The sequence below is a fragment of the Neovison vison genome, chromosome 4 (assembly GCF_020171115.1).
Source record: "Neovison vison isolate M4711 chromosome 4, ASM_NN_V1, whole genome shotgun sequence".
NCBI lineage: Eukaryota > Metazoa > Chordata > Mammalia > Carnivora > Mustelidae > Neogale > Neogale vison.
In genome coordinates, this window is record NC_058094.1 from 207,559,069 (window position 1) to 207,585,203 (window position 26,135).

The 26,135-nt window shown below is 41.3% G+C and overlaps 1 protein-coding gene and 2 pseudogenes across 1 annotated transcript in view; 2 read left to right on the forward strand and 1 right to left on the reverse strand.

The window, feature by feature from the left end:
* The window catches only part of SND1 (staphylococcal nuclease and tudor domain containing 1), a 415,583-nt gene that overhangs the window by 196,015 nt on the left and 193,433 nt on the right, over positions 1-26,135 (forward strand). The gene's annotated exons all lie outside the window — the stretch shown is intronic.
* Positions 3,416-3,584, forward strand: LOC122905687 (annotated as a pseudogene).
* On the reverse strand, positions 4,770-13,697 carry LOC122905275 (annotated as a pseudogene).

Genomic DNA, 26,135 nt, shown 5'->3' on the forward strand with positions numbered 1-26,135 from the left:
CTTTTCTTTATCCTCTTTCACACACTTCTGGCTTTTTTTTTCCCCCACTCAAACTTTTTTTTTTTTTTTTTTTTTAATTTTAAGGACTTTTTATTGAATGTTTTTACATTTCATCCTCTTCTTAGTCTTCACACTCTTCCTGGCTATGCTAATCCAGTGGTAAACTGCTACCTCACAGAATGTTCTAAGTATTAGCTTAAATAAAATATAAGAAATGCCTGGTACATAGTAGTTGCCCACAGGTTAATTAAAAAACAAAACAAAATTCCTCATTGGATTATGGCTTAGATTTTGTAATAGTCCATTTTTTTAAAAGATTTATTTATTTATAATAGAAAGAGAGGTGGCGGAGGGGCAGAGGGAAAGGGAGACAAGCAGATTCCCCATAGAGCATGGAGCTTGATGTGGGGCCAACCCCAGGACCCCAAGATCATGACATGATCTGAAATTCAGAGTCAGACACTCACCCAACTGAGCCACCCATGTGCCCCTTTAGTAGTCCATCTTTATTGTTCCATGCCAGGCCCTTCAGTTGGATTTATCTCTTCTCTCACCTTCTTAAAAATTACCATGATGAAGGGTGCCTGGGTGGGTCAGTGGATTAAGCCTCTGCCTTCAGCTCAGGTCATGATCTCAGGGTCCTGGGGTCGAGCCCCGCATCGGGCTCTCTGCTCGGAGCAGAGAGCCCGCTCCCTCCTCTCTCTCTCTGCCTGCCTGCCTCTCTGCCTACTTGTGATCTCTCTCTGTCAAATAAATAAATAAAATCTTAAAAAAAAAGAAAGAAAGAAAGAAAGAAAGGATGAACACCCAACTTAAAAAAAAAAATTACCTTGATGGCTAACTTACATCTGTTTTTCCTCTAAATCTGTTTTTTTTTTTTTTTTAAGATTTTATTTATTTATCTAACAGAGAGAGCACAGGTAGGCAGAGTGGCAGGCAAAGGGAGATGGAGAAGCAGGCTCCCCATTGAGCAGAGAACCCCATGCAGGGCTTCATCCCAGGACCCCAGGATCATGACCTGAGCCGAAGGCAGACACCGAACCAACTGAGCCATCCAGGCATCCCTCCTCTAAATCTTAAAAGTATACTATGTTAATACAGTAATGATTGATAAGTACTTGCATACTGGTACAAGTGGTATTCATGTTTCAAGAAGTTTAATGCACATACAATTTATCCCTTATTAAAAGTAATTACTGAAAACATCTTGGGGCATTTGGATGGCTCACTCGGTTAAGTGTCGGACTCTTGATCTCTGCTCACGTCTTGATCTCAGGATCCTGTGTTCAAGCTCCACAATGGGCTTCACAGTAAGCATGGAACCTACTTTAAAAAAAAAAATCTTTCAAATCGAGAGGTGTGCTAGGAAGCGCCCTGTCTGGATCCAGTGCTGTGGCTAGTGACCTGCCTATCTCCATATCTGAAGTGGTTGAAAAGGCAGAGGGCTCCTAACGTTTAGTGTTTTAGAAAGTGCTATTCTGTGCCTGCGCACATGAAGAGCTCTACTGGAAGTTGTATTTTGTGGAACTTACTGAATCACCCTCTCTGTTGTGATGCCCTCTGTTGTGATGTGAATTTTTGTGCCAACAGTAAAAATGTGTTTATAACAGGTAGAACTTGGAGAGAGGAACTTTGAAGTCAATGTGTGTGATAGAATTTGGAGATGTTTAATAACAGCATGCACTTCCTAACAGGTAAAGGAAACTTGGGACTGTCTTCTTTTTTTTTTTTTTAAGATTTTATTTATTTATTTGACAGAGACACAAGTAGGCAGAGAGGCAGACAGAGAGAGGAAGGGAAGCAGGCTCCCTGCTTCAAAGAGAGCCCTATGCGGGGCTTGATCCCAGTGCCCTGGGATCATGACCTGAGCCAAAGGCAGAGGCTTTAACCCACTGAGCCACCCAGGAGTCCCTTGGGACTGTCTTCTATCAAGTTCCCAGTGTGGGTTTTACATGGAGCCTTCTAGATTTCTGATATGTCTGCTTAACATATCCACTGTGACTCAGCAGACTTTTGCTTTAATGTAAGTTTCTATTATGTTAAAATTGTGATGTATAAACCATCACATATTAGGTCAACAGCAAGGGGAATTCTTGTTAGATCATTGTTAGACCATCTCTTCTTTGCCAGCCCCTGCCCCCAATCATGTTGGCATTGATTGCAAAATCACTTTTTTTCTTTAATAAGCAGTTATACAGAGCATTTATTCTTGTCACCACTTTCTCAGAAAACTCCCTCTGAAACTGTTCCTTCACTTGCCACTTAGCACAGCCTGTGTCTATGGAGAGATCAGACCATTGAGTGAGGGTTGACCACAAAGGTCCTGTAGTGGTTTACTGTGTTTCAAAGCCAGGAACAGGAATAACCCTGCCCTCCCCAAAGAGTAGGAGAGAAGAAGGAATTTCAAAATCCTTAGCCTTTTTGTGGGGCTCATTTGTTGATTATATTAGAGCTACGAATCAGTTCATGAAAAAGTACTTCGTCTTCTAATTCTTAGAGAAAAATGTTGACCACCAGAAGACAGTTTGGTTTTGACTTAGTTCTTTAAGTGGAGACTCAATTCTTGAGCTTTTACTTGCAGAGATTCTGAAAGCAGTTAAGTCTAAAGCAGTTACATATTCTAAACCATAGCCACACTGACGTTGAGCTTGGTCCAGTTGCCAATGGCTTCTGGGGAATAAGAACCTCGCTCTCCTGTTTCTGTGGTGCCCGCCGACTGGGTTGTAGACTGTAAACTGTAACAGGACAGGTAGTAGAATTCTTTACTGGGCGCTTTTTTTCTTTCTGACCCATATAACAAAACTTCTCTTGAGCTTCCACCCTAAGAAGCAACCTGTGCCAAGATAATTTTCTTCTAACTTCTCTAGAATGATTGGGTTTGCTAAACGAACATAGAGTTACTCCTCTGCTTAATAATGACTTGGTATTTCTCAGAGCTGTGTGACAATCTTCTAGAACCTAGAGTATTATTTTGGACTTCTTCCCCTAACAAAGCATTGTTTATGTGTCTCAACATCTGCCTAAACTATAGAGGACTTGAAAATGACTTTCCAGGGCTACCTCATGCCCATTTTGGTCTTTACTAGACCTCTGTGATTTGGCTGGCTCTACTTTCACTGTCAGAGCAGATCATTCCAGATGCCATTATGTAATTTTCTGTCGTGGGGTGTGTGTTTGTGTGGGCGGGTGGTTTTGTTTTGTTTTTAAGTGGTGTTTAATGTCAGGCTAATAATAAACTTGGTACGTAGGCCTGGTTTTGTCATAATGGCCACGAGTTTGCTTATTTGTCCCTTATTCCCCTGAGAGGCGGAGCACTCCCCCCTCAAGTGATGCCTAATGTTGGAGGGAGCTCATCACAGCTGCCTAGAAAATGCCTCATGGCAACTGGCAGTTCCATTCTGAAGAGACAAAGATGATGACTCTGAAGAATCAGTATCGTAGCCAATGAGGTTTATCCGAGGCGCGATTATTGCTAATTGAAGAATCTTCTCTCTGATGGCTCTCGCAACCTCTCACTTGTCTCACTGTGGCCTAAATTGAACCAATAGAAACGAATTTGCTATTCCTGAACCACTTCCAGAAGTTGGCCTTTGCTTACCCACAATTCTTAGATTCTTGTTCTTTGGGGAGTGCCAGGTTCTTTAATAAATTTATAATTCTGGGGGCCTTAAGTTATGTTAGGTTACTCTTGGGCTCTTGAAATTTGGAAAAAGAGAATTCATTAGTTGAATTTTTCTGTCTGGGTACTTTTCTTCAAAATTATATGACAGAATCACCTGGGGCTGTTAAAAAAAACCAGTGGTGCCCCATATTGAAAATCTAGGTACCCCTTATTTGTTCCTTCTCTTTTTTTAATTAGATTTTATTTATTTGAGAGAACAAGCAGGGGAGGAGGGCAAGCATGGGTAGGGTGGGAGAGGGAGGGGTTTGAAGTAGACTCCTGCTGAGCCAAGGAGCCTGAGGCAGGGTTCCATCCCAGGATCTGGACTGCGCTGAAGGTGGACTGAGCCACCCAGGCTCTGCTCACCCGCCCCCCCCAATTTGTTCTTTTCAAAATACTGTTCTTTACCCTAGAGATTCTGGGTTTATTGGTTTGGCATAGGGCCTGGCATTGATATTTTGAATGGTGATTCTAATGTGCAGCCAATATTAATAAGCACTATGAAAAGAAGTCTAGAGAAAACAGGAGTTCCAAAACCGACATTCTTCTCTGTCCTCAGATAAGTATAGATACAGGTAATAGGAAGAATAAAACAAACTTTATAAATGTATTTTTTCTCAGATCAGTTTTGATCCCAGAACATAGCCTTTTACCTCCACTAACTTCTGTCATACCAGCTCATTTAGAATAAGGACAGAGTGGTAGAGCAGTGAAGGGGCTAAGAGGGTAATGGTTATTTCTAGCTCTGCCTCCAGCATGTAGCATGACCTTGGTAAGTCATTCACCCACCCTCTTTTCCTAAGGCCCTTATCTGGCCTTTTTTCAAGGAGAAAGAAACAAACAGCGTTGCTAATATTCTTTAATCTCTTAGTATCTCTTTTTAGTAATCTAAAGTTCTTTAAACCTCTTCTCAGATGCTTAAGAAAGAGAACTTCAGCTAGGGGTGTGTTGTGGGGTTAGAGAAGTCTTAGCAGTGAATGAAGCCTGTCATTTTTCTGTTGGCTTTCCAGAAAGTCCAGCTACGGATTTTGGGATTTTGTTTCCTCCCCAGAACAAAAAACACCTTTATTAGTGACTGAAGATAGAAGAAGATAGAAGGGAAGAAGGTTCATTTGCCTTTCCGGGCTTTGATTGTCCTCAGATAGAACTCGAGCTCCTTGCCCTCCAGCTCGTAGCACCTGCTTAGTTAGCCACACTGGCCTGGTCTTGAAGCGATGTGCGCATGAAGCTTGCTGGAACTGCCCCTCCAGAAGACTGCTAATTCTAGCATTCTTCTTCCTTTCATCATATTTCTTAGTTTTCCTTGATTGTTTTTTGTTTAAAATCTCTTCCTCCTCCAGAGTCGGCTAGGCTTCCTTCTTGCGGCCCAGGGGCAGTGCATGGTGGGACTCCTGCCACCATCTGCAAGGCGTGGGGAGGTGTGCCATCTGTGAGCATGATGCCATTCTTCACCAGGGGCTTGGTGCTGACCAGGTCGTTGGCAGATGCATTGTCAACAGCATCAGTACTCCTTGTTTTGCGGGCTCAACACTCAGAGCCCCAGGAGAAGTTGCCCATGTCCCGCCTCAAGGCACAGCGCTTCTTATTGCCTCCCCCTAACGCCGGCTGTGTTTGTGTTGCCGGCTGTGTGTGCGTGGTGGGGGCCAGCCTTAGTATGGCAGCGGGGTGTCCCAGCTCCCACTTTCTGTTCTCATGGCAGGGCTTTCTCTTGCCCCTGGTCTTGTGGCACTTAGGCCGGTTGCCCTGAGAAATGCCTAGGGCTCTCCGTGTTGACTGTGAAAGAGCTAGCCAGGGATTTTTTCTTTTGTGTAGACCTTCCTCCCCAGGACTTTGATCATAAAACCTAGATTTAGTTGGAAGTCTGTGGATTTGCAGAATCAGACTTTATTCCAAGTAGTTAACTCTTAGTTATCACTGCCGGTTGACTTAGTGGCCTCACTGCCATTCACCACTGACATGACTTCGAGTTAAATTGTTTACCTAAAATAACAAGGCGCAACATTGGAAAGAGCTTCAAATTTTTTTTTTATTTTTTTATTTTTTTATTTTTTTATTTGACAGAGCACACAGGCACAAGCATGGGGAGCAGGAAAGGGAGAAGCAGACTCCCTGCTGAGCAGGGATCCCAGGGATCCCAGACCCTAGGATCATAACCTGAACCAAAGACAGGTGCTTAACCCACTGAGCCACCCAGGTGCCCCAAGAGCTTCGAATTTAGACCTCTAATATTCCTTTACCTCTCTCTGTAATTATCTAATTCATAGATTTCGTCTAGTTGACAACTGTTTGTTTTGTTGTTGTTCTTAATTTTCTCCTTAAGAGGAAGTCTTTGCCAGTGGAAGGTATTGTTAGTATCTTTGTTGTTGGTGGCGGTGTTGCTAACTAACCCAAACTGTATCTTTTAAATACTTGTGGGGAATAAACAAATTCAAGTATAATCTATTTGTTAGACTCAATAATTGCCATTTATGGGGTTTATTAAAGATTCAAGTCAATAGTTAAATATTTAAGAAGCCCTAGAGTTCATTGTTTTCGTTTTTGGGGTATAGATTGATGCATCTGAAATTAATGATGCATGTTTTGATGACTGAGGCATAATTATTTGGCAGCCTTTAATCTATACTACTACCCTCAAATGATTTGCTATATTATCCTGATACCCTTCTAGATACAGCCACATTTATGATCCTGGCTTTTTTCTAGCATACCTATTTTTACAAATAAGGCTTATGTTCAGCTGATATATACAGGTATGACAAACTCTAGCCAGTGCCATATGTTAAATATTTTGAATATTATCCGATTATAACACATAAGAATTTGCATTATGTTACCTGGTCTCAGAGAATCCTTCAAGACTTGTTTTCAGGGAGGGGTATCAGTCTTGTCTCACAGTAGCTTAGCAGAGAAGGGGAGAGTAGAGAACAAGAAGTATTCCTGTTTTGGTTTGGATTGTTTGAATTGGAAGTATTTTCCATGACCTTGCCTATACTGATGATCTTTGTGTATTGAGAGGGTGCAGTTGAAAGTCCTTGCCTATAAAGGATTCTCTCCACTCGAGCATCTACTTGGTGGCATTTGTTTTTTCTAACTAGTGCGCTGCCCTAGGACAGAACCCTTAACAAGAAAGCAGAAGCCTCTGGAGGCTCTGTTTCTCCTAGTCAGAAACTTGTGGAAACTAAAGTAGGTCAGAGCCTCGCCCACCTGAGCCAGTCCCCTGTTTTTCACCATATTTTATCTTTAGAGTATATGTTGAGGGCTTTTTTCACATTGACAGATTATGTTCAACAATAAGACAGTGCTCATTGTGTATGAGAAGATAGTCCATTGGTATCAGCTCATGTCCTCTCTCAGACTGTAATCAGAATGTCGTTATTCTTTCTAGATTAAATTTGTTTCCTGGGCATAAAGTGTTAACAGTGCCTTCCCTTCAATACACATAGGTGCTGGCGCACTCGCGCGCGCGCGCACACACACACACACACACACACACACTCTCACACACACACACTCAGAATTTAAAAAGAAGTAAAATCTGGTCGGTGTCAGGACTCCCTTTTCCATCTTACTCTCTTTAGGAAGTTATTTATTCCCAGATTCTGTTCCCTGCGATTTTGAGATGATCATTTCCTACCCATGACATAACTTGTATGTTACCACTCTCTCTTTCTCCTGTAATAACAAAATTGCTGTGATAGCCATCCAGTCAATTTTTTAAGAAATCAGGTAATTCATTTCTAAATTGGAACTTGTTTTTTTCTAATCAGCCTTGTAATGTATTACAGACATCACTCTCAGCATTGGCTACAGGAGTGATTTAATGCCGGGTTTTAATGACTCCTTCATTAATCCTTGTATTCTGGGATTTATCACTCACTGGCCTTTGACCACTGGAAATGATGAAAACTTTGATTTCATGCATATTGGATAACACTGGCCTGTTGCCGCTGGAGCCGTGAATCTCGCCTCCGCAGTGGCGTGTGTGATTGAGAGCGCTGCGGATGGATGGCTGCTCTCCCAGGCCATACGCTGCTGCCGAAGGGGTGAGCTCGATGTCTTTATCAGCTCAGGGTGACCTCTTCCCAGGCTCGCTGGATTTGAAGAAGGAGTCTGCTCTGATAGCTTCATCTCCTGGACAGGTCTTGTGAAGTCAGGCTCACCTTTTCAGCTAGTTCCTGAAAAATGCTTGCATTGAGAACGTGTATCTTCATGGCTGCACATAGAACATTTTTTTTTTCCTTCTAGTAAAATAGATTCTATAGTAGGAAAACATGTTTAAGACTGTCTAGTCCACCTCTCTCATGTTACGAACAAGGGGCTGAGTCCAGGAGGAGTGATGCAACTAAGCCAGTGTCAGTATAGTGAAAACCAAGAAGAGTGATCAGAAACATACAGGGCTTACTATTTGCCAGGCAGAACCTAAGTAAAGTCTTTTGTTGCTTACAACAACTTCATGAGGTAACATTCATCTACAGCAAGTCCAGTTTTCCATGTGACTTTTCTCTGTACTGCCTGCCTGCTGCCATCGCAGAAATGACAGTGTTGGTGGCTTTCCTTACTCTTAATAGTAGCGTTGTGCGTGTTCTCGGAAGAGAGGGGCTCATTTATGTACTCTGGAGTCTTGTGGCTAGAGGTAATAACCCTACGTAAATACCAGGTGCAGGCCCCCCTGCCCACCAGTGCTCAGAAGAGAGGAAGTCTTCCTACCTTGAGTTTTCACAGATGCTCTCATATTACTGAGTGCTTCCTCAGTTTATTTCTTTAATTTGTTATTATTAGTTTTTTAAAGATTTTATTTATTTATTTGACAGACAGAGATCACAAGTAGGCAGAGATGCAGGCAGAGAGAGGGGGTAAGCAGGCTCCCTGCAGAGCAGAGACGGATGCAGGGCTCCATCCCAGGACCCAGGGATCATGACCTGAGCCAAAGACAGAGGCTCTAACCCACTTAGCTGCCCAGGTGCCCCAATTTTTAAAATTTATTTTTAAGACTGATTTTATTGGAGTGTGTGAGTGAACATGTGCCTAGTGACTTGGTGGGTGGTGATGGGCAGAGGGAGACAGAGACATAACAGACTTTGGACTGAGTGTGGAGTCTGACACAGGACTTGATCTCACAACACTGAGATCACAACCTAAGCCAAAACCAAGAGTCATCTGCTCAACCGACTATGCCACCCAGGCACTCCAGTTAGTTTATTTTGAACACATCAGTGAACTTTCTAGAATCTGTCAGTGCTACATGAAGATCACATTGTGGAATCATTAAAAATGAGCCAGATTTTTTTTTTTGCACAATGTAACACTTATTCTGGTGAGTATGTCTGCTTGACTGCAAGTGTTGGGAGTCATAGGAAGTGACTATTTATTTATATATTTATTTTAAGCAGTCTCTCTGTGGGGCTTGAACTCACAACTCTGAGGTAAGAAGAGTTGCATGCTTTATGACCAAACCAGCCAAGTGCTCTAGGAAGTGACCTATTAAAGTTCTCCTTAAAAAGCAGTACTCAAGGAGGTTGGGGTACCAGGTGGTGGGTATTATAGAGGGCACGGCTTGCATGGAGCACTGGGTGTGGTGAAAAAATAATGAATACTGTTTTTCTGAAAATAAATAAATTGGAAAAAAAAAAAAAAAAAGCAGTACTCAGAGGCAGGAGTGGACAAACCTTTTTGGTAAAGGACCAGATAGTAAATGTTTTGGCTTTGAAAGCCATATGGTCTTATTACAACTGTTTGGCTCTGCCTTTAACAGCCATAGACAATATGCAAACAAATGGACATAGCTATGTTCCAGTAAAACTTCAATGAAAAACAAACTATGAGTCTGCAACCCCAGTTCTCAGGACTCAAACTATGGAGGAATGAATAGATACTTACAGAACAAGTGATAAAACCAGCCATCCAAATGTTAGGAAAATGGATACTTGTGACGTAAGGAAACTATTTCTGATAGCAACATTATATATAGATTTCAAAACAGTTAATGTGTAAAAATTTCGGAAGAAGTTGAAAGAAAACAATCTTAGAAAATGGCTGTGATGGGGCGCCTGGGTGGCTCAGTCCGTTGGGCATCTGCCTTCGGCTCGGGTCATGGTCCTAGCGTCCTGGGATCAAGCCCTGCATCGGGCTCCCCACTTGGTGGGGAGTCTGCTTCTCCCTCTGCCTGTCGCTCTGCCTGCTTGTGTTCTCTCGCTCTCTCTATCAAAATAAATAAATAAATAAAATCTTTAACAGAAAAGAAAAGTGGCTGTGATGGTGGTGTACATTGTGTGTTGCATACACTTGCAGAGAGTGTAGCTTGAGAACAGCTGTTCCTGAAATGTGGTGTTTCAAACAATACCTCTAGGTTAATACATGTTTTAAATAAATACTTGATGATTTCACTTATATCCAAAGAGTTATATATTCAAAATGAACAAGAACATCTTCCCACATCCCCACCCCCAACCCCCGCCGGAAACCTGGTTTTCCTTTAGGTGCAGGTCCATTTCTTGTAGTATTTTCTCTTGACCCTGGAAGCTCACTTTCTGAGGAAATGCTGGTTTTGGAAATTATTTGCAATACTTTCTGATGGCTTTTCACTTCCTTCTAATTGAACCGTCTCTACTGGTCACTGGTGATAGAACAGTTCACTTCCTCTGTTTGGTGCCACAGGCAGCTGTCCCTGCAACTTGTTAGTGATGGTGCTCTTCTAGTTATTTGGTCCTATGAACATGTCCTTGATTTTCTATGTGTCTGATTCCCATTTTTTGTTAAATGCTACCCTGGGTCTGTCTAGAACACCTGAATCTGTAAAACAGCAGAGTCTTTCCTGTTAGTATTGTATTGCTACTCATTTAATTTTCCGATTTCTTTCTTTTTGCTTTTCTCCCTTTGTCACTATCCCCAGATCAGTTCTGACCTAAACTTTCGTCTTCCTTTCGAAATTTTCAACCCAATCTAATTCAAGGAGGCACTGCCCCACACAGTGATTTTGCCAGTCTCCTGGAGACAGATTTTCTTTTTGTTCAGTATGCCCCTTTTCAGATGCATCTGGTGTAACAGCTGTATTCCCACTCCTGAATAAAATATTTTAGGAAAGTGTCTCATGGTAAAGCACCTGGACTTTTAGCAAGATTGGGGGTAAACTCCAGACCAGATCCATCACCAGCAGGGTGGGAGGACCAGTTTTTATAGGGCGGGGATAAGACCACATGAATGAGGATATGACTGAACTGGTGTTGTAAGAGTGCCATTTGTATCAATTAAGTGTAAGGGATTAGATAATCTGTCATTATGCTAATTCTGCGTAACAGATGGTGGAAAGTTCTGCATCTCAACAGCAGTATTCACCGTGGGGGAAATTAGCTTGCACCCAGATCAGCGTCAGGCGGGAATTCCATTGAAAGAGAGACAGTACTGGTGATTACATTAGTGTGTCCCTCTAAGGACATCCACACGTGGGCTGGCTTTCTTGATTATCTCTGGAGTTTACTTACTCTTGCCCATTGCCCTTTTTAAGTTACCAGACCTCTTTACTCCTGTCTATAAAGAATCGGAGGTGATTTCTCTCCATTTGGTTAATTTAGGAAGATCAAGATTAGAAGTAGGTTAGGTAAATGTGGCTCAGAGCAGTAGTATATTGCGTATTTCTTCAGAGAAAAGATGCCATACAGCTATTGAAAACGTTGATTATCAGCCTTTAGAAGTGAACTTCAGAGGTGAAATGAGAAGCAGGAAAATGGATATGCTCTAAGTGACATACCATGCCTTTGATATGTATGTATTTAAGAGATATAATTAAGTCCTTTGCCCTCATATTCTCAAAGGGTCAATCTTGATCCTGGTATTTTTTTCTCTGTGAATGGCTTCCCTTCAGTATTTTATTAATGCAGAGCTTCACCTATCCCCTGAATGGTGATGATTATCAACTATATTTTTCTTTGCTTATCTCTCCTAACTTACCACACACTTGCTTTCCATTACTATTTGTGCATCCTTTTCTCATCTCAAAGCTAGTATGTTTAATACTAATACTGATTTAAAGTGGTGGCTTTCAAACTCGTGTGCCCTGCAATCACCTGTGTAGCTTATTCAAAGGCACCCTGGGCAATGGAGTAGACCCCACTTTTGTAAGTCTTCACTGACTGACTTTATTCCTTTTCATACCAGCCTGTGACATAGTGAGCTTGGATAGAAACCAAGATTCTAGACTATAAGATCATTTTGAAGAGTTGTCCAGGTTGATCAGACAGCTGTCAGAATTGATCACTGTTCATACAGAGTATAGTTCCAGATGTGCTTTAAATAGGCATGGTCATTGAGATTTAATGGGTCGGTAAATTGGATTATGTGCCATCATTCCAGAAACAGAGCAGTCATTTTGGACTGGAATGCCTAAAAGTCAGGGGCAAGGCAGGGAAAAGCCATCCACAGCTTTAGTTCCCACCAGGAGCCAAAATAACTGAGGATGTTTGATCCTGCTTTCGTGACTCTGGAGAACTTGGGAGAAACAGTTTAATTAGGAAGGGGTGGTGGATTTGTTGATTTGCTAACAAATTCCCTCATGGCTTCTTCACTGTTCCTTTTGCTGTCGTTCCACTCCATGTAGTCCACGGTTCAGACCTCAGTGAGTTCAGTAGCCTTCTCCATCAGCCTTTCTGCATCTGTCCCGTCTCAAGGTCTTCCTCCACACCGCTGCTGCTTGATTCCCACTAAGTGCTCTTTTCGAGTTACTTCACCACAAAAGCTATTTCAGATTTTCACAGCCATATTCAGTTAAGCCCCCTACTCTCCTTCTCTCCCCTCTTTCTCAGCAGACAGCCTCATCTCCTGCTTTCTGGAAAAAATACAGGCGTATCTAGAAAACACCGTCTCGCAGCTCCACACTTGCCTTTCCCCTGCTTCCTTTTCTTATCTCCTGCCTTCCTTTCTCCATGGAAGATTTCAGCCTCTTTCTTTCCAAATTCATTTTTCTACATACCTGCTCTAAATTCTCTCCTTTGGGCTCCAGGGGATTTTGTGCCATAAGTTATCCCTTTCCTTTTTAACTAACTTCTGAAAATTACTCTCCAGTCTTCTCTCTTTATTGTAGCTACTTTTCTTCTTCTTGCCTTCTCTCCACAGCCAAATTAATTAAAAGAGTTAAAAGAAGTTTTAATTCTGTCTCCATTTGCTCTTCGTTCCTTTACCATCTGCTTTGACCCCTCCACATCATTGAATTTGTGCTTACCTAAGAGACCAGTGCTTCCCTTAAGGACACTTCTCAATCCTTGCTTGTATTTGATCTCTGTACTAGGTAAAACTTACCACCATCTTTTTAAAAGTCTTTTTCTCTTTTCTTTTAGTATGGCATACTTGACAGGATTTCCTTCTACAGTTCTGCTCACTTCTCTTCAGTCTGCTTTTGAGTGCTCCTTAAATATTTGTGCTTCCCAGGCTTCCGTCTTGTCCGTCTTCTTACCCCACCTCAGTCTCCATGGGTAATCTCATTTATCGCATTGCTTCGGTTTTCAGGTAGATGTTGCTGATTTCCAGACCTAGGTCTCTAACCCAACTCTTTCTTTCAGGCTCTCCCCACCAGCATATCCAGATACTGCCTGCACCTCACTTCTGAGATACCAGAGTGCAATATGGCTAAAACTGAGCTCATGTTCTCCCCTGTAGAAAGCTATTCCTTCTCTCGAATGATCCCACATCTTGGTTGATAGTGCCACCATTCAGTCAGTCTTCTGTTCCACCAATCTAGTGTCATCTTTCTCTCTCCCCTCTCATTCTCCATACCTGATTATCTGCTGGTCTCTATCATGTTCATTCTAGCCTTTTTCTCCTCATTGCCCGGTTTGTGCCATCTCCTTACTGGTCCTAACTCCTTGCTGATCCTTTTTCCACATTATTGCTGCAATTGGCTTCCTGATACACAAATCTGATAGTTATTCTACTGCTTAAAAGTCTTCATTAATCATCCACAGCCATTAGGATTAATACAAACCCATGATCAGGCCCTTGCTTACCTCTCCATGTTTATATTTAACATTCCCTGGCTCTCATCCATCATTTCTGTAAAAACCAAAAACAGCTTAAACTCACTGTTCTTGAAGTCATTCTGCTCTCTCTGTCTGGAACATACTTTGCTTCTAGATAGCTCCTACTCAACTGTCAGCATTTCACATCATAGAGAGGCTTTACCTTAGGAACCCTGCCCCAACAAGACCCTGACCGGACGTCTGTGTCTGTGCTTCATCAGCACTCTGCACTTACCATAAGGTTCGTGGCGCTTACAACATTAGGTCATGTGTCTCGCTTTCTTTTACTCCCAGTGAATACTACAGTTTTTGCCACCTACAGGGTCTTTGAGAGAACCAGTGCTCAGATACCTTCCGTAGCTCCTTTCCAGACTTACCTGGCCTATAACTGAAATGCAGATGTTCTCTGCCTCACATGGACCCATTGAGAATTTTAGCTTTGTCTGGGACCCTAGAGGTTCTTCACTTTAGGCCCCTTGGTATGATAGCACCGAAAAATGGGACTTAAAAGGTAAATGTCTTTTGTCAGGTTTGTTCTAATTAAAGTCAGAATTGGTCTCATGATTGCAAATCTGAATGAAATGCAGCTTCATTTATATGTAATAATAAATGCACCTTGTCCTTAGGCCACACGAATATAACGTGTTTGTTTTACTTTTCTACTTTGGTTTATGTTTTGTTTGTTTGTTTGTTTTTCCTTTTTCTTTTCCCTTTCTGGTCTCTTCAGCAGGTTAATTCTTTATTGCACGATGTACCAGGTACTGTTGGCACTGAGCATAAAGTAATGAATGCTGTAGAGAGAAATCTGTCTTTTAGGTGGAAATTTATATTCCAGTGGTGGCAAACAAATAAACAAAATATGTAGAACTATGTAGATGGTCAAATGCTGTAGAGAAAATAAAGCTAAGGAAGGATAGAGGAGAGGTATTCCAGGGTTAGAAGGAGACACATTGTCAGTAGGTACTCAGGCCCCACTGATAAGGGGACAGGCACAAAGACCTGAATGAAGTGAAGGAACAAGTGGTTTCAAAGCAAAGAGAACAGGGGGGACAAAGGTCTTGTAGTGCAAGTGTGCCCAGATAAAAAGAATGCCTTGTGGCCGGAGCAGGGGAAGCCAAGATGGGGGCAGTGAGAGATGAGGTCAGTAAGGCCAGAAAGGGGGATAGCTGACCCGAGAGATTCTTGTAAGCCACTCCAAGTATTTGGCTTTTACCCTGAATGAGATAGGAGCCACTGTGGAGTTTTGAGCAGAGGAATAAGAGCGAGTTTTGTTGACTTTAATCTTAAGGATTATTCTGGATGAGGATTATTCTGATTGAGAATAGAGTTTAGAATCTTTGGTGCTTTTGTTTTCTTTTTAGTAAGCTCAAGTTCTATTGACTTTCTCTTTTTGAACTTTTATTTTGAAGTCATTGTAGAGTCACAGAAGTTGCAAAAGTGTACAGTGGTCCATCTCATGTACCTTCTAGCCAGTTCCCCCCCCCCCATAGTTGTAACAATATAATTATAGTAAAATTTCAAAGTCAGGAATGTGGCATTGGTGCAGTGTGTGTGTCAGCACGTGTATCTCATGTGTAGATTTATCACATGTATAGATTCCTGTGCCCACCATCATTATCAAGACAGAAAACTATTCAGTCATCAGAGGGGTGTCCCTTGTGCTACTACCACACCTTTCCCCTCCCAACATCCATGACAACCATTAATCCATTTTCCATCTCTATCATTTCATCATCTCAAAACATTGTATAAATGGAATCTTAGAGTGTGTGATCCATTGAGGTTGACCTTTTTCATTTAGCATAATGCCTTTGAGATCCATCTGAGTTGGGTGTAGCAATAATTTTCCCAGTCTTTATATGGAACTGGAGGCAGGTCATCATGGTGGAAAGGTGCTTGTTTTATGACTTGAGATCTGAGTTCTAATCCAGGTCAGTCACTAAATAGTTTGCTAATCTGAGATTCAGAGACATTACAATCAGTAAGATGAGAGAATTGGAGTAGAACGTCAAGACCCTTTCAGCTCTAAACTCTCTGATTATAATGAATGAAGTATTTCTGATATTTCCTTATAGTCTATAATGAAGTCTGCCTCTCTCGTTAATATTTACTGTGCAGTAATCTTATAGTCTCATAAGGACTACTTAAGAAACAGCTCATAATCGTTTTATTGACATGCTGCTGCTACTTATATTACTAAAGGGTAAGCTTGACGGGCCAAAATAGTAGTTGGCAAACTGTAAATGTAAAGGTGAGTCTTTGATTTTTTTTTTCTTCACTATGTTCAGTGGTTAAGATCAGAAGTAAACCTCCTACTCTACCTAGTGAGCCTCAGAGATTCAAGGAATCTAATAAATTCCTGTTAAATGTTGGTTTTACTCTTAAACCGGTTCTTTGAACACATTTCTACTAGTGAGTAAAGGCAGTTTCTTGCCACTGGAAACAATACTTAGCCAAAGTATAAGGACCAGCCAGTGAAGAATCCAAAATTGGTCTTTAGTTTCCTTGGTAGAAAATATACTGTATACATATATACTTTTTTTTCACTCATCCCTCTGTCCTCTTTTTTAATACTCCAGAATATTTGGGTAATGCATTATACCTTTTTTTTTTTAAAAGATTTTATTTATTTGACAGAGAGAGTTCACAAGTAAACAGAGAGGCAGGCAGAGAGAGAGAGAGAGAGAGGGAAGCAGGCTCCCCGCTGAGCAGAGAGCCCGATGCGGGACTCGATCCCAGGACCCTGAGTTCATGACCCGAGCCGAAGGCAGCGGCTTAACCCACTGAGCCACCCAGGTGCCCCATGGGTAGTGCATTATATCTTAAAGAAATAGTAGACATTAAACAGTTGAATAGAGTAAGTACCTGTCAAGAATAAGTAAATATTTGTCAAGAATAAATAAATATGTCAAGCATCCTGGCCTCCCACCCTTTTCCACCATTTTTTGGTGTGCACAGAAAGGATAGGGCTCTTATAGTCCCTAGTAGAAGTATTGGAAGAAATTGTGCCTGCTGCCACAATATTCTACAAACCACAACCAGAAATGTATATAAATATACCTTAGTGTTTGTATACTTACTGAAACCATACATAATCTACTTTGCCTTGAATATTATCAGCTAGTGCTATATAAAAATACTGGCAGAAAGAAGAAGCTATTATCAAATATATATGACTATTGATCAGTAACTGCTAGTTCATTTTTAAATTATGTTCGAGCTTACATATTCTAATCTATTTTATAGAGCATTTAGATCTACTCCCTTATTTTATAGATACAGAAACTGGTACAGGCTTAGCTCCTTCACAAGTTTTAAACTGCCGGAGAGCTGGGGTAAGAACTGAGATCCTCTGCCCTGAATCACTGCTCTGTGCCAAGATTTCCTTAGGAAACAAGCTCATCATTGCCGTCTATGGCCACAGAGGGCTGGAGCAAATGGGAAACATTAAGCAGCTTTCATTGTTGAAGAGTAACTATAAATGCTCTGTGTAATTTCTCTCTTGTCGGATGAAGGAGAATTGATCAACGTTTATTCTTAACATTTCTTTTTTATCGTATTCATTTGTTTTACTGTGTTACTCTTATATTAAAATACAATTTCATCTTAAGCCGGCTCCACACCCAGCCTGGAGCCCAACGTAGAGCTCAATCTCAGCACCCTGAGATCATGACCTGAGCCAAAATCAAGAGTCAGATGCTCAGCCAACTAAGCCATCCAGGTGCTCCCTATGTGACATAGAATTTTTAAAGGACAGCAGTACCATAAAGGAAAAGAGGCTGAGAATCTGGAGGATCTTAGATGCCTGTTGTAATGGTGTCACTCTCTGTGTTTCTTTAGACTACCCATTTAAACATGTTCAGTTTCTCTCTGGGTCTGTCTGCATCTGTATATGGAGGTTATTGGCTTGGTTTATCTCTTTGGGCATTTTTTGCTGAAAAATTCCATGACTCAGTTATTACTTTGTTTTCATCCAACGCCCACAGAACCCCTTGGGAACTCGAATGAAATCAGTCAGCTAGCCAATAAATATTTATTGAGTGCCTACTAGGTGTTTGGCACTTAGATAAGATATATATACAAAAGGAGATAAGATACAGCAGTACAAGATGAGTGCCAAAGGAGCAGCACAGCCAACAGTATAGAGAGCAGGAGAGTGCAGGGTGCTTGCTTGGTAGTGAAATGGGCTGAGATTGAGCAGAAAATTGAGAGGAGATTAATGGACTAGGTTTAGAGATGCAGATGAGGCTCTTTCGCAGAATACCTTTAATAGTCTGTTACCCTATAATTTGTGGTACTGCTTAGCCAAAGGAAAACTGAAATTGGAATAAAAAACTGGGCTTCTAATCGTGGCTCTGACACATAGAAACAGGATTGCTTGTGGTAAGTCTGAATCATTTACTGTTTGTACATACTGCTGTGTGCGTTGCAGGCAGGAGCAGGTTAATGTGTTAAATGCCTGTCCTGTAGTAAACTCACAATATAGATGGCCATTATATCTGAAATTACCTTTTGAGTGAAAATCAAAGAAATTGTTCTGTCATCTGATGTTTACAGCATGGGGCTTGCGTTAGGTGATTAGCAAGATCTTTTTTATCACTGAAATGCCAAGTCTCTGCATAGCTTTTCTTGGTTCTAACTATCACTCGTGACCTTTAGAAACTTTCAGTGCCTCACGTTTCTCATCTGTAAAATAGGGATGATAAGCGTTCCTAATTCCTCAGGATTTTGTAGCCATTAATTGGATTTAATAAATATGTAAAGCACGTAGAATAGTTCTTTAAAAGGTCATTCTTCCCTCCTTCCCTCTAACCATTTTCTTTCTCCTAACCCTAACCCTCTCCTCCTTCTCCCTTCTCTCCCTCCCCCCACAAAACCCCCCTTCCCTTTCCACCCTCTTCTCCTCTCTTTCCCCTCCATCATCATTTCCGTATATAACTTAGTATTGTCTCCATATTGGAAAAGTTCTCTGATTGTGGTGGGTTTGACAATGAGGATCGCTCTCAAGGCCAGTGCTTTAAGGGGCCTTGACTGACTGTGTTTAGAATCCGTGGGCATTGCAAGGAAACCAGGGAGGGGGAGGCTGTTGTAAGTAGTCAGGTGAGAGGCAGTGAGAGCCACAACCGGGAAAAAGAAAAGAAAGCATTGATGAGAGAAACATTGGAAATTTGAGTTAAAGTTTTGACAACGAATTTTATGTGGAAATATTAGACATCAGGCCTGGGTGGATGATGGCCCTACAGTTAGAGTTAGAGACCTTAGGAGAATGAGCCGATTTAGTAGGTTTTAGAAACACTTAATCTGGGGAAGAGAGTTTTATTTTTGAAATGCTGAGTCTTACATGGCGATGAATCATGTGAACTCACATGTCCTGTGAGTAGTCGGAGACATGACCGCATGGCATAGTTAGCATTGAGGGGACCAACTTCAGCTGGGTTGGGAGTACCTATTTGTTAGAAAGTTTACTTTCTGCAAGCTGGATCCAGTGTTTAATTGCTTAGTTGTTTTGTGAAGGATCTGTTTGTGTCCTGGGAAAGAAGCATGTTTGTCTAAAAGACGGAGTGTCACTGTGGGTACATACTCTACGTTCTGTCCTGGAGTATAAGGGAGATTCAGAAAAGTCCATGCAGTTTCTGTCTGTGAAACAGACATTTTTTTTTTTTTTCACTATTTCTCTTCTATCTTATTTTGAGGGTTGGAGATTGGGGAAAATCTCAGGTATTTGAAGGTGGACATCATTTTATTGCCACTTGTATTTAATATGGCCCTTCTGCTTCATCCAGTGTTCCTCATTGTCCTGACTATCTCAGATATGACTGGTAAGTGCAGTGAGACTCAGAGGAGCTGGCATAATAGTGCGTAATACCACAGATATCCTTGTCTTAGAAAGCTGTATCTATGATATTGCTGAATAAATGAAACTGTCGTGTAAGAGGTGGCAATAAGATTACAGCACTGCAGAAATCCCGGGGGCAGAATAAAATTGTCTATTTAGTAAGCATAACTATTTTATATAACTATTTGATGTTACACTTCTTCCCCCTCCTTTTCACTTTGACCCATATTTTTCAGCACTATTCTCTCCAGTAGTCAGAGTTATATAGCAGGTTAGATGTTTAATTCTGCTGCTTCCAAGTATATTTCCATCTTATTTTCCTCCCTGTTAGTTGTTCTTTCAGGAGATCAAGAGTAGGTGTGACCTCACATGGGGCGTGAGTGGAAGAAGGTAATGGGTAGGATATGGCTCAGAGACACCTCGGAGTAGAAAATGAGCTATTCTGGACAGGTTGAATATGAAGTGACTTCTCTTCATCACCCACTTGTGAAACCCTGGTCTCGAGATATCTTTGCTTTTATTTCTTTCCTTCCTAAACTCAAGATTACTGTTGGTTGCTCAGTGGGACATGGCCTCTGAAGCTAGAGATGCTTTTGTCAGTGCCCAGGAGTAAGCCTGTTATCAGTAATGAAGTTTTGATAGATGTGTGCTGTGGGGATTCAAGGATTTATCTGTCAACAAAGCAGTCATTTATTCATTGAATTTTTTTTCTTTTTCTCACCCCTCCATCTTCCCTTTCTCCTTCCTTCCCTCCTTCTCTCCCTCCCTCCTTTCTTCCTTTTTTCTTCCTTTCTTCATTTCTGCCAGTCAGCTAGTTTATGGGTCTCCTTTGGTTTCATTCCAATGGTGTATCCTTTAAAGCTCTTCAAATTGAAGTCAGTCTCCATCATTCTTCATTCTTCCCCTGCATATTCCCCTCCTGCTGAGGAAGAATGATTAGGATTCATTAAATTAAAAAGAGAAGACAGAGTTGTAGTTCCAAGAGTTCTTGACTTTCCTATCTCAACTCCAGTCTCTAGAAAATGCTCTCATTGACAGAACAGTTGTGTTTAGAACCTGTACATCTTCTGAATGATCATTAAATGTGAACTGAAACCTACTGGAGAGTTTTGTTCAAAAGAATGGGATTTCTTTGTTTTTGTTTTGTTGCTTCTAATGTTCAGATCAGTCTCATTCCGTACTTGCCCGTTCTTGAGTCTGACTCTCTGGGTTCATGCTTCTCTGAGGGTCACGCTGTGTCTTGTCTTCCACATAACTACAGCTGAGTTGGTGGGTCTAAGCGTCAGGAGCAAGGATGTCCTCTCCAAAAACTCCAGGTGCCTTAATGCAGCCCTTGGTAACCATTGCTTTTCTCCCTTATTTCACCCTAGTCTCTGACTAAGCCTTTTTAGGGACATCAAGACATTTGAATCTTCTTTGTTTTCAGTTTGTGTCATGAATTCTGGGAAAGTCTCTAGCCACTGTTCAGATCCTTTGGTGGTCATCCTGGTGAAAGGACTTACTAAATGGGGGAAAAAAAAAAAGGAGCCTTTAAAGGTTAAAAGATTTTTTAAAAATCCATCTTAGTTATTTTTAGAATTACATTATTTCAAAGGGGGAGTGAAAAAATAGGGAATGTGTATGGTAGGAGAGAGATTCAGTAAATCTATAAAGGATGGTGTGTGCCACCTCAGATGTTGCTAATTACTGATGCTTCTAAAACAATCTCCTGTCTGCATATGACACTTGGTTGTGTGGGAAGTGCCTCTTGAATGTGTTTTAAGAAAAAAAATGGGGGGGGGCGTTATTGTTCTGGATTCATGGGACCTCAGTCAGTGGAGATTGGAGGATAAAGACACTAGGTGGGAGGGGCAATGTGTTACCCTCTGAGTCATCACGATACTGGGTTCTGGAAGCTACCTGTTGCTCCCTAAGACTTTTTCCTGGTTTGAGGCCTAGCTAAAAACCAGTAACATGATGAAAGAGACCTGTTCATTGCCCATTGTCTATAGATGCCTCTCATATAGAATTTCACTCTCTGCCCCTTATAGCCTATTTTGTCAGCCTATAAAAACCAAGTCTGTCTCAAGCCTGGAATTGTCGGGTTCCTGCCTCAAAGGGCGTGGATATTAGAGGTCTTAGTGTGAACTTGTAAAGAAGATCTAAAGGGAGCCTAGCTTTTGGGTGTGTTAGCTGTTAGCTGTTAATCATTTTCCCCACTTCTGCTCTTTCTTTTAGAGTGGAGAGCCAACCATTTGAGTATAGGTAGACCTAATATTCTAAAGAAAATAGCTTTCTAGTTCTTGCTGCTTTCTACCTTCTTATCAAATCCTTTGGTGACCTTTCTCTCCTTGCTTTTCTCTTACCTTTTTGCGAAGAAAGACATCAGTACCCTGTGACTTCTCTGGTTCAGCCCCACAGTAGAACATCCCTGTATAGCGGAGGAAGAGTGAGATGAGCCATCTGGTATGGTAGAAATCAATATTGGAACCCTGTCAGCTGGGGATCTCCATCCCCGCACTTGTGAGGAAGCCTGTCTTTATGGCAGAGGTACAGCCAATGTGAAAAGGATGTGAAGGCAGTTTTCTGGCTTTAAGACATTGGAGTCTTTGAGGGTCATGGGTGACAGAGGGCCAGGCTACATGCCTGATGTCTTGTCATGTCCACGTTCTCATAGTAAATAGCCATGGGGTGCATGTTGTGCTTAGTTTATGAAATTTGACTACAGGGCCTTGAAGTTATTGTAGAGACATTGTATGGAAAGTGTATGTGTTGGGGATGCATGTGCACATATGAGAGATGAAATTCTGATCCAGACGCTGTGAATTCTGTGAATGAATTAAGCTGTTAATTATCTTTCAACCCTCTCTTTTGCCTCAACTGGACTATAGTTAGAGGCATTTCTTTTTAGGCTTACATTATTCTGAATGTGTCCATGTCTATGTTTGCCTTGAGGAAAATATTCTGCTTTCGCAATCTCCATGGACACTTCAGTGGCTGATAAAATGTAGATGTTTTCTAAGTGGAAGCTGTTGAGCTCAAACAGCTAGATGAAGCTCTTTGAGCCCAAGCCATTGAGTTATCTATTATCCCAGTCAGATGGAGGATGAGAAGGGGTGTGTAGGCATGAGCACAAGTGTGTAAGTTATGGAATTACTCTCTGTGCCCAGTCTTGAAATACTTATCCATGTAACCCAGGTTCTGTTTTATCAGGTTATGCATTCTCTTTAAGTGAGCGCTACTGTTAGGATCAAATCATGGAAGTCACAAAATGTATGAGTGAGTGAGTGAGTATATGTGTGTATATAGTAAAGGTTTTCCTATAAGTAAAACTATACTATTATTATATTATAATATATATTATTATATATTATTCCTATAAGTAAGTACATTAAGGATAGTGGAAGCCAGGTTTCTGTCAGAAAGGAAAGTACAAATAGAGAAAGGAAGAAAATGAAAATGAACCCTATAGTGTTGGAGTGGGATTGTGGGTATCTTCGTGAACTCGTGGTATGTTGGTTCAGGTTTTCTAAAAAGCTGATGCCAAGACGGAATTAGACATGAAAGAGATTAATTGGGAAAAACCCTTGGGTGGGAAAATGGAAAGGGAGCTGCAAGAGGCTGGGAGTGCCATCAGACTGCAGTACAGTCCTAATCTCCTTTGCAAAAGGTGGGAGGAAAGGGAGGTTGAATTGGAAAAGTCTCAGCTGCCCAAGTTATAAGAGAATTACCGCAAAGCCAACAAGGAGTCCTCAAGCCAGAGTTGCCATCAGAGGAGTCCCACATCTCTCAGCAATAGGCCTGCCTTAGTATCTGCTGTGCTCCGGCAAGAAGCAGCTGGTGGGAAGCATAGCCTTGGCTGAAACAGTGATGGATTTCAGAGCACAGCAGCTGGGACTGTCAGTCAATTACACTTCCTGCAGTCAGAGATCCGAGAGGCACATTTTCATGACTGCCGCACATGGTTTTCAGTAGTTATAGATTGATATAGAAATAAACGTATAGAAATAAAGATGTAAATGTGGGCTATTCAGATAAATGGCTAATTTCAGAGCTGCAGAAAACCGTACAAGATAAGCCTGGAACATGTTGTTATACCAGAAAGCAAGGAAGTGCTCAAGGAATGAGGCAGGTGGGGGCAGGTCCACTGGAAACAGAAACCAGCTTGAGATGACTCCCATTGGCCAAATTGGGAACAATTTCAGTATCACAACAAATAATGATTGTTGTGGATTATGACTTTAAATAAAATGACATTCCATGACCTTATACTGCTACAGTTAAATAAATGAATAACTTGGGAATTTGAGGGATGAAAATCACGTAATTCAAAGGGTCTTCTTGGAAAATACCTATCCATCATAAAGAGGAAAGGAGTAACTTTACAGTGGAGAAACCTGATAGACACCACCCTAATGAAGAGATCGAAGTGAACAGTAAGTACATCCATCACTTCTATGGTATTCCTGCCAAAGATGCATAACTTGCAGCTGATCACAAAGAAACATCAGACAAACCAAGTAACTGGCCTGCACTCCTCAGAAGTGTCAAGGCCGTGGGGTAGCCTAAGACAAGACTGTGGAACTGTTCTAGACTAAGGAAACATGGATCCTTTTTTCCCCTAAGTATTCTATTGGAATAATTGGCAAAATTTAACTAGTAAATTTGTGGATCAGATGGTAGTAGTGTGGTCTTATTGGTATCATGGGTCTACTCATTTTTATTTATTTATTTATTTATTTATAATATAAATAATATTTATTTATTTGTTTGTTTGTTTGTTTGACTGGCAAAGATCACAAGTAGGCAGAGAGGCAGGCAGAGAAAGGGGGAGGAAGCAGGCTCCCTGCAGAGCATCGAGCACGATGTGGGGCTTGATCCCAGGACCCTGCGATCATGACCTGAGCTGAAGGCAGAGGCTTTAACCCACTGAACCACCCAGGTGCCCCTCTACTCATTATTTTTTGATTTTGTAAGAAAATATCCTGGTTTATAGGAAATGCACACTAAAGGTTTTGGTGGTGAGGGTATAACAGGTGGGTTACTTCCTGGAAGATGGATCAAGGAAGGATGGCCTGTTCTTTGTTACATACAGTATGTCCAACTTTCTTTAAGTTTGTTTTAAAATTAATACCAGTTAAGTAATCAGGGTAATCTTAGACAGTTATCTGACCTATCAGTATGTTGCTATTCCAGTCTTGGGGTAGGGGTTAGGAGTGGGGAAGGCAGGCAAAATTGTGACCAGTTATAAACAACTATAATTCAAACCTACTTTTTAAGGATGCTCTTCTCATGTATGGGCATAGAACACCTGTTGACCATGTTGGCAGAGTATACTACCGCATGGTTTCAGAGGTATCGTATAACGGGAAAGTGTAAGCTTTTTGTAACCTGCTGGCTGGGGTAACAAATGGACAGGGAAGATGTCAACTACATGCAGATCTTTTGAGAAGGTCTGTATGTGAGGCCCAAGCTGTTGGTGTTTTTATCAGGAATACCTGATCCTGCCTGATGGCAACAGTTCACTTTTACCAGAATCTAAATTTCTCTTAGTTTTGGAGAAGCATTTCAGTCCCCGCACTAATTCTTTGTGTTTCTAGCTGATACCAAGAGATGATTTCCTGTTAGACTTCCAAGGCTGTTAGGTCCTTTTTTGTATGCTGATTGTGAATTATCCATTTGAGCCAGACATGTGTAATTGGAGTAGAATTACTGATACACTCAAGAAAGCAGAACTTATAAATTTGTCTAAAGCAGCCTAATGCCACAGCACATAATTTAATGTTCTCTTTTATTCACTGGGCAACTGATCAATACACCCCTGTCGGGTTCGGAGCCATCTTTGGCCAAGGGAAAAGTCTCCTGACCTTTCATTAGTAGCCAAAAGAAATGAATGAGTCAAGTACATGGATCTGGGCTAATTCCATTTTCTTCTCTCTCCCTTTCATTCTCTTTAAATTCAAATTTTAGATAACAGGGAGGGGAAGACAAAAGCTGTTAAGGCACGTAGAAAGCTTTTGTCCTTGATTCTATGCTGGCCAAGCTTGGTTAATAGTTGCTTAGGATAGTAATGTTCCAGGGCTATATTTCCAAAACAATTGGGTGTTCTTCTGATATTCCAAAGAGTATCTCAAAATTTTCAAGATGTATTAAAACAAAATTAAAGGGATGTACTGTGATTTTGCTGCATTTAATAATTATCCTAAATAAACTAAGTGCATTCAGAAAATATGTACTGCCTACTTTATGTCAGCTTTTGAGCTAGGCACTTCAGTGCAGAAAGATGCAGCCCTGGCCCTCTCAGACATCATAGTTTAGAAAGGAAGACAGTCAATTAATAATTTTAAGATGGTGTGATGAATCCTCACCAGGGAAATATACACCAAGAAGAAAATACATGTGATGTTGTTTTCACATGCTTGGCTTGTAGTAAACACCCAGTAATGACAGCTGGTATTTTTTCATGTGGTTTTACTCTGCTCACTGCTCACTAAGCACCAGCACCACTGTTCCTCCAGGAGAAATCTGTAATTAGGGGTAAGAAGTGAAGAGAACATGGCTTATGCTCTAAGCTCTGGAGAGCTAAGGGGAAGGCTGGTAGTGGGCAGGTTGTGGAGTGGGAATTTGAGGCCTTATCTGCTTTGTCTAATAATGT